The following is a 9,787-nucleotide window of genomic DNA, read 5'->3' on the forward strand; positions in this document are numbered from 1 at the left end:
GCTCCTCGGGCGCTCTCCCAATGCAGAAGCACAAGACATTCGCTGTGGATGACCTTGCCAATACAGCAACCAAATTGTATTGAGGTTGTGAAATGTGAATTAATTTTTTTTTTTAAACACTCGAATTCTTCCACCACACCCTCAAGAGCACCAGTAAGGAGTGGTGGAATTAGTTCTGCTGCTGCTTCCTAGAGGGCACTCGGGGTTTTCGCACAGTAGAGTTACTGTATATGCTACCTTTAGGTAGCAGAGTTGCGCCAAGATACGCCATCTTGGGTTCAAATGTCTTGCAGGAAAGCCACTCACCACCCGCGTAGGAGCAACCTTCGCACTTCAGATTACTAGCGTTGCTTTATTTTTCATTTCTCGTGTCCTTTCCTTTCTATTTTTTTTATGAAGGTATGAGAAAAACTCAGCTGCTCTGGTCACGCCTAGAAGCTTTGATTTTTTTGTTTACGTACTTGGTATGAAATAATGAAACAAAGGGTGTCGGCTCGTTGAACCAGTGAAGCATGTATTTACAGTAGGCCCCACATTAGCTTCATCCTCTTTTCCGGTGTTTTTCCCATTTACAGATATGAAATTATTTTTCAGTCTTGATTGCAATCGAGCCAGTTAGGGATGGAAGTTTTCCATCGCATTGGGCTTCTTCATTAACTGTGTGATTTAGCCAGCTAAAATTTTGTAGTCTTGAAATGAATTGAGCTGGATAGCGATCTAGAATGGCTACGCGACTTCCTCGATATGCGCGGCTTTCGTATTACTCTTGTATAACAATCACGGCTTACGACCGTTGATGTGAATCATTCTTCAACAGCCTGTTGTGTCCAACATTCTTTTCGCTTAAAGGTTGACAGCTGGATTAAATTCACAAACTAGCAGCAACAGCTTGCCAATTTGAATAGTTCTAGTATAACTTCTCCCTATATTTTTAGCGTTCCCCCCGCCAGACCAATTTGGACGTGTGCAGCAGACATGCGTATAACTACTCCCTTTATTTTTAGCATTCCCCCGTCAGACCAATTTCGACGTGTGCAGCAGACACACGCTAACCATCTCTGCATGTATAACGTATTCACTACTGCCCCTGTGGATAATACAAACAGAGCAAGTTTCGCAGCGCCGTGGATAGATAAAAAGAAGCCAAGTGCATGGCAAGAGCAGAGGTGTGCAAAAAGGGCACTTGCACCCCTCAAGCCACAACGGCACTTGCCCTCACTCAAGCTAGACCAGTGCTTTCCCTAAGCCGCGATGCAACAATAGTCTGCAGCTCCCCCCCCGCCCCCGCCAAAAGAAAATCCTGCAGACGACCATGGCCAAGCGTTTATTCTTTCTTCGCTGAACCCAAATTTTCCTATAGCCACACCCACTGCACCCGTGTCTGATAACATCGGCTGTTTGTAGTACATTTCAACAAAAAACGCACTTCTACCACATTTATCGCGATCAACGGGCAACATGGCTACAGTACCGAAGAAGCGTGGCGAGAATAACAACAGTCGATGTCAACCAGGCTTGATCTGCCCGGAATCTGTGAAGCATCGGCGTCGTCTGCATAGTGTTGGCTTCTCTGCAGTGCAAATGAACCACCTATGACCACGTGATGGTGCTCGGCGAATAGGGCAGCTGAACTCCTGCAGGCAGAGCGGGTGGCGCCCGAAAAACGGTGGTGCAGCTCTGCTACCTAAAGGTAACATATACAGTAACTTTATAGAACAGTAGCATTACTGCATATGCGACCCTTAGGTAGCAGAGTTGCGCATAGGTCCGCTATCTTGCCCGCTGAGACGTCTATGTCATGCAGAAAATCCACCCCTTCCGAATGTAGGATCCGACGCAGTCCAGCAGCTCCGAGCGTTGTCTCGCTCGTTCATAACCCGTAGCTGGCACAATGACTTTCGCTTCAAAAAAAAAAAAAAAAAAACAAACACGAATAAATAATGGTCTTAAATATTACTGATGCTATAGCTTGTTCAATGGCAGTCACCATAGAAAGATATTTTTGTTTTAAATAGCAAACAAGAAAGCCTTCACTTAATTTGTCAATAATCGTTTTTGCAACAACTCAAATTCCGCGAATCGCTTGTCTCACATAGTTTTTCACCGCTTTAAACCATTAACCAGGTGGCTCGATAAAACCATCGCTAGGACTATCCCTCTATATTTGACAAATAACGCAAGCAGACGAGAATTTTTGGCATATCTATACGTTCCTGTAGAATTGGTCATCATGGCAACTACACAGCACTGAGTCACGACGCTGCGCCGCACAGACGCCACTAACACTGATGTTCACTAAAATGGACAACACAATGGTGCTGTCCATTATTAGTGAACGTTCTTAGAGTACATTTTAGTGATAGTGTTTCAAGACACAATCACAACACCACACTCGGCGGCATCGCCTTTTCAGGCTGCTTGTGCAGCGGTGGTGGTACTGCCAGTGGCGCGGCGGTTGCAAGCATCCACGCGACTGTAAGGTTGGTTTTCCCTAAAATAAACACTTTTCGTGCACGCGAGCGCGCTCGGCGAATGAGTACGCAAGCGGAGAGTTCTATTAGTGGCGCAACTCTGCTACCTAAAGGTAGAATATACAGTAACTCTATCGCACAGCTACCCGAAGAAATTGAGGAGGTGTGCCAGCTCAGTTACAATCGAGAATTCTTTAAAAATTACATAATCAGGATCGTATCCAGAACTTACACACACAAGTGCTGTGCACAACTCAAATGCAGGAATGATCCAGATTAAAAAGGAGATATATGAATAGATAAATGTTTCAATATGATTTACAAACTTATTAAGAAGCTTAAGCGATCGCAAATTTTTCTATTGCACCAAATCAAATTTTCACGGGCAGTATCGATGTCACCTATCAAGTCAAGGTTCAAGATGCTGTTGCGATTTCTTGTGGACTTCGCACAAATGCATTATCAAGACCATTTTACATTGCTCCAGATAATGTTTACTTTTGTAATGTTATCTTCAAGGTAGAATGTACTTGACTTAATTGCAGTATCCTGTGGATATGACCCAAGACTTGAAAATCATTGGGCATGGCTACATTACCGCACACTTTCCACATGTAGCCCGGTTGAATCCTCTCGCAAGCAGCAGCATATCAGCTGATGCCACATAGAAAGGGTACGCATTTCCAATTGGCCCAGTATTCAGTTCGTTCAAAATAAGTGTCATATATTTCAATTCGGCTTAACTGTATAACAACAATATTAGTCGGGGTTTAACGTCGCGAAACCACCACATGATTATGAGAGAGGCTGTAGTGGAGGGCTCCGGAAATTTCGACCATTTGGTGTTCTTTAAAGTGCACCTGAAGCGAAGCACACGGGCCTCGAGCATTTTTCGTCGCCATCGAAAATGCGGCCGCGATTCGATCCCGCAGGTCAGCAGCCGAGAGCCGCTAGACCACCGTGGCGGGTAATTTACACTGTAGGGTATATCATGGATTGTTTTCTCTCTCTTTTTTTCGGTGGAATAGTTGTTGCAACTTGTACGGCGTGCAGTGCTGACGCGGAATGTTCTTTTTCTACCCCAGAGCGCGCGATCTCCTTCACTCGATCTGTGACCGTTAGCCACAGCTTTCATCGCAACTGCCCAAACCGAAATTAGAAGTTCTGCGCGCGATCTCCTCAACTCACATTTACATTGCTGCACATCTTGATGGCTTCGTTTCCTCCCATCGGATAGAGCTGCACGGGACTGTCCAGACCTTGTGATCGACACCGTCTGCACCACTCCACGACACGAGGCATCTGGGCCAGAAAGCAACATCATTAAACATAACGAAACAGGCCCCAGTTGTCGGCACTCGCGCCAAAAGCTTGCAAGAAAACCGTTGTGCCGTTTCGTCAATCCAGACACCCTCTGAACTCGTTATTTTCAACGACGAGAGCACGTAACCGGTAGCGTTCCGTATTTCAATACATACACCAGTGTCGAGACTTTTTATCACGCGACCGGCGGCTTTTTATCACGCGACCGGCTTAGGCGGTTACCTGGCGGACTCACGACACAAAACTCGAGATGCACACAACCAAACGTCAAGAAAACAGTCAATGAGGTAACATTTCATTTATCCGAACAACGCGGGACCGTGAATCCCGGACACGTGCGTTTGTGACAACAAAGTTGGTTTACTTGCGACTGGTTTTCGTACCGACTTACCTTGCAGCCGTGTCTTGCGCTTACGCGCCAGCCAACTTCGTCTTGCCCACAACAGCTACCGTTATGAAGAATGGTGGTGATGAACGTCAACACAAACGCAACTCAAACGTTGCGGTACCGGCAGCATGCCGGCAGCCGCGTGCGGCGTCTTGCGAAGGTGTGCGCATGGCGGCGCCACAAAACACCTATATTTATAGGCACCGTGCACATAGAGAAATAAAAAAAAAGGTCCTTTCTCTATGCCGTGCACTCGAGTTTTCCCGTGTGACTGCAGCGCCAGAGCATAGAGCCTAGCGGAGAAAAAACGCAATAATAGGTTGAGATCAGTCAAGATGGAACACGATGCCCGCGTCTCACTGCCAGTGTGAGTGAGCGGATTGCCGCAGGGACGCGTGCGCGCGTCCGTTTTCTGCGTGCCCCTAACGGCCAACGTCAACAGATTTAGAATGGGCTAGTGCCAACAACGCAGCTCCCTCTGATCAGCGCACGGTATAGAAAAACATACAATATAAAGAGTGGCCACTCGAGCCTACCGTTGTCAGAAAGGAAGGGGATTTGGCACCCGAAAAGCGCCGCGTCCCAGAGTACATATCACTCATCAACACCTCATGATCTGTGTTTTGGAGGATCAAATAAAAGTTTATCCAATCCAATCAACACCTCATCATGCCGTTACGTTCACCCCAGTAACGAGCCTCTTCGCGGCCCCGCAAGATAGGCTCTGACTAACCGCTAGATAGCACGCCAATGCCCGTTTTTACTTTTCTGTCCCGGCGTACAATAGCCGCCTCAGTAGGTCAATGAAAACATAAGTTTGGCATCAAATTTTCGCAAAGAAGAAAGTTTATTGATTAGTGCGATTTTCCACATCCACTTTACAACGTGTCCCACTGAGCACGTTTAATGCTTTACCACAAACATCAGTAAAGTTTCACTAAAAAGTGTTCTTTTTCTGCATTTATTTTGCACAAAGAATACAAATTTGTGTGGTTTAAATGTGCTGTATATGTATTCCTTTCGTGCACGGGTAGGTGTGTAGTCTAGTGGTAAAGACACTCGTTTTCGGAGTATGAGGGTACGGGTTCTAATTCCAGCATCAGAAGAAGAAAGCTTTGTTATTTTATTTATGCAAATACACGATTCAGATACACGATAAGGACACGTGTCCTTCCTGTCTCTGTGTCATCGTTTTGTTCTCGTGCTATAACTATCGTCATGCCATACCAACTAGCCCAAGCCGCCACACTTCTAAGCCTATACGGCACTACGTGCTATACGGCGTCGCTAGCATCAAAAGATCTGAATCGTGCGAATTGTGATCCTAATCAACTTTATGCAAGCTGCAGAATGAAGGCAATCATAGATATTGGATTTGATCCTAATCAGGTTTAATCGCGATTGGCAATGCACTATGTGACGCCTGTGTTAAAAGAAGTTTGTTTGGCTTTAGGAAAAATGATCTTGGGCGTACCCATGAGCGAGTTTCATACAATTATTGTATGGAACTCTACGCCAAAAGCGTGCCCACCAAAGGAAGGCGGCTGCAGCCGCCAACTTACAAGGGGCATGTAAACTCGGGAACATAAAAGTATAGTTATAACACAGAACACCTATACACTGCCATGGTTATAGTGCATGTCTAGAAAATATATTTCTGGATACTGTAGTAAAAGCACCTTTACCCTGACATAGTCAAAAAATCGCCGGAGTTGGCCTTTAAGAAGACTGGTATTTTAGGCAAAATTTTTGTAGCTTAAATCACCGATACTCGTGTTATTTCGTCGGGAACAACTCTTTTAATTTATAATAAACGTAGCTCATAACAGATCAGCGCAACTTGCAAGTGAACACCAGTAAAGTGAACTATATAGAATATTCTAGTTCACTATAAGCACCACCAAAAAAGAGCACGTTTTCGACATCTTTGGTAGGCAAAAGCTGGCTTGATTCACTTTTGCTGGCAAGGCATTGCGGGAGTTTCCACTCCAGCAAGTGTTTTTTTTTTTTTTTTATGCCTAGCCACGGAGGTGGGAAAGGAGGAAATGAATTGGTGGTGGTAGTGGTTAGAAGATGAGAAAATGCACCGAATTTCTGCAACCCGGTCGGGAGCACGGCGCAGTGCCTAATGAATTCCTTCCTCCGTGTGCAGTGTTTACAGTGTACAGTGTAAACACTGCACAGTGTACAGTGTTTACAGAGAGAGGGAACAGGAGGCGTGGGTAGAGGAGCAGAATGTTCAAATGATGAATTAGCTAGTCTTGTGGTCGATGCCCCTTGTTTCGAAGATATTAAGGCAAACGCCTTAAATGCCTCATCAAACCAGAAGATTGTCCTACGTACGTCCCACATCGGCGTCTACCATTGGCAGTGATTGTGACGTCACATGCAGATCGCCAAATTTGTGATGTCACTCTAGTATGACGGTATGTGATGACATTGCAACTTGATCAAAGGTTGGTCGACAAAGGTGGGCACGCGGGAGGGGAAGGGGCAGCTAGAGCCCCGTCGAAATTTTCGCCTCCCCCCCCGCCCCTGAGGGAACATATAACAAAATTGCTTTCTCCGCCTCCCTGCCCCCCCCCCCCCCCCTGAAGGAACTTACTTATTGTGGGTGCCCCCCCCCCCCCTAGTAATATGATCCTGCATCCGCCCCTGTTGGTCGATTACGGATTTCTAAACCAGGTGGGTGACAACCTTCGATCCCGACGGCAATGGAAAACCACATTGAGTAAGTACAAAAAAGCTTTCAGAAGGCAGCAGGGCAGGATCAATACACTGACTGAGAAAAAAATTATGACTACTTCGCCATCCAGTCATCTTAGGTGAGTGCATGTAACGGACCCTTTGGTTTTTTTTTTTTGTGCTCATAAAAGTGCAGTAAAAATTTTGCAAACTGTCCAGTTATCATCCTTCTAAGAAAAGTCCTTGTTAACTCTAAGAGAAGTCCTTCTTAACAAAGAAGATTAAGAAATGTTGCACATTTTTGCAAAACGTGCAGTGTGCAACATGGGTTACGTGAGAATCAGGATCGGCATGCTGTGTGTTGCTGGCACTTTCCTCAATATTTCACGTCATCGCACCAGGGATGCTTCTATATAGTCGGTTACAGCCTAAGAATAAATGTAAACTTCGCCCACAGAGTTCATCGTCCCACACAGGCAAAATTTGCATACATGTGTGTTTAGAAAAAGTGCTTAACGATTTGGAGTACTAGGTACTCTACTATGGGAGAGCATAAAGCAGTCCCGTTCGCGATGGATTACATTCAACCTTGGACGAAACCTTGCCTCTGTGCAGCAAACCAATCACATGAGGCATTACTGAACTTCAGTCCGTTAATTGTGGCACGTCAGCCAGCCTTCACGGATTTCCGGTATACCACTTGTCCATACAGGCTCATGTTCATTTCGCTAGTTTTAGTTAGAAAAGTTTTGCTTCTTGGCAAATTTCATAAAAAATTCTGACATTAGTGCTGTGCGAAATGTAACATTTTAACAAGTAACGATGAACTTTTAATTTATAATATGCTGTTTGCATTGCCAATGAAAGTATGCTTATGGTTAGAACAAAAATTGTCAATCAGTCAGTGATCTGTTGCACAGATGAATGACAGGCACTGTAGACATCCTTTCGGCCCACAAGCAAGAAACTTGGCATTTCAGTTTCTAAGAGAAATGTTTTTTTTTAATGTTCAAATCATAACCAAAAGCTACAGTCATTGCTCACAATTTGATCGTTAGCATTAAGCAGTTCGAACTGCAATCAAAGGCACTTTGTTCTGGACACAAAGTGCACTTTTGGAATGAATCATGCAAGGCCGAACTTCCAAGTTTGAAACATATTCGTGGAGAACTTTTCTTGGCAATGAAGCAATGGCTACCGATTCGAATTGCACAAACCCAACCACTAATGAATGTAGTTTTATGATTACATTTATGTTTTCTACATGAGAAATAAAGAAAAATCAATTTTGGGCAAAAACTTTTTTAAAACGGGATGAAGTTCACTCAAAAGGGATCATTACATTTTTTTAAGCTTAGATGCTGTCATTTCACATTTGTGCAAGCATGAAAAAGTTGCGCCTTTCACAAGTACCTCTCATGCTAAATGGCATCTGCGTCTTCTGGTGGCCATCCATCTCATTCTGGTTCTTCCGTCTACTCGCGTAAAAAAAAACTTGTCACGAACGTTACCTCATACGGTCATCTAAACTGACAAATGATACACTATGCAACACTCATTTTGTGAAACAAACACTTTCCACAGTTATATGAAATGCGTGCCATACCAGACTACATTGTATAGAAGTACATGTGCAGAAGCTCTGCCCCATAGTTTTCCCTTCCTTTCCCAGAAAGGTTGTCTGCAACTATAACAATGATCAATTTAAACTTTCCACACCGATCCTATGGTTTAACTACCTCTCTGCTGCATCATAAATAATAATTTGGAGAATACATGGCCAAAAATATACAGCAGGGCGTGTATTGCACACTAAGCACAGTTCATTCAGTTGGAATGCATTAAATCGCAGATTTTGCAGTGTATCTTGGTCTCAAAAAGGCTCCAAGCCATCATTTCAATAAAGTTTTGGTCCTTTCACTGCTCATACCAGCACCAAGTGAGAGGAAAAAAAGTGCATTAACAGTAACAGTGATGATGTTGCTATTAGAACATGCACACTTCATAGTAGAATGTCCTTATACTTGTGGGCTGCCATTCAAAGACTTGCCAAATGGCAAGGTTCTGAATGGCAGCGCACAAATGGCAGTTGTACTTGCATTGTTGTAATAGCATAAACTGCACACGAAGAAGACAAATAACTTGAATCAGTTGCCACATGAAAAGTCATTAATGACCAGCAACCCAACAGGTACGTATGATCTTGTAGTAATAATTGTATGGGTTTGGCGTCCCAGAACCACCACATGATGAGAGACGCCCTACGCTATGCGCCCTACACTATAAGAGACGCCATAATGGAGGGCGCTGCAAATCTAAACCTACATTTAAGCACACGGGCCTCAAGCATTTTTTTCTACATGCGAAAATGCAGCTGCCGCGGCCAGGATTCAATCCCGCGATCTGGAAGTCAGCAGCTGACTGCCTTAGCTACTAGATTACCATGGCGGGTATGTATGATCTTGAACACATATTGCCATGTGATGAGACTCACACAACCCGCTATTCATAAGTCATAGACATAGCTCATAAAACAGAGTCATGCATTATGGTGCTTGAATGCAGCGAAATGCAGGCTGGAACAGTGCAACACTCGATAACTGACAGTATGCCTCTTTTCACTAAATCTCACGCGACTGTTGAGGTTTAACATCCCAGAACCACAATATGATTGAGTGATACTGTATTAACGGGCTCCGGAAATTTCAACCACCGGGGTTCCTTAACGTGCACCTAAATCTAGTTGCACATGCCTAAAAAATTTTCTTCTCCAAAGAAAATGTGGCTGCCGTGGCTGGGATTCAATCCTGTAACCTTCAGGTCAGCAGTCGAGCATTGTAACCACTAGACCACTGTGGCGGGTGCCTCTAAATTATGGCAGAGTGCAGACACTTGACGGTCTCAATGGTCTGAAGCAGCT

At 44.4% G+C, this 9,787-nt stretch overlaps 1 long non-coding RNA gene across 1 annotated transcript; it reads right to left on the reverse strand.

Moving 5' to 3' along the window:
* Positions 1-1,308: 1,308 nt before the first annotated feature.
* Positions 1,309-4,865, reverse strand: LOC119170388 (uncharacterized). Its single transcript, XR_012886644.1, has 3 exons — positions 4,186-4,865; positions 3,660-3,773; positions 1,309-1,901 (listed from the first exon to the last, which is right to left on the reverse strand). It is a non-coding gene; the product is annotated as an uncharacterized LOC119170388 (long non-coding RNA).
* Positions 4,866-9,787: the final 4,922 nt, after the last annotated feature.

Source organism: Rhipicephalus microplus, chromosome 2 (genome assembly GCF_043290135.1).
Source record: "Rhipicephalus microplus isolate Deutch F79 chromosome 2, USDA_Rmic, whole genome shotgun sequence".
Lineage (NCBI taxonomy): Eukaryota > Metazoa > Arthropoda > Arachnida > Ixodida > Ixodidae > Rhipicephalus > Rhipicephalus microplus.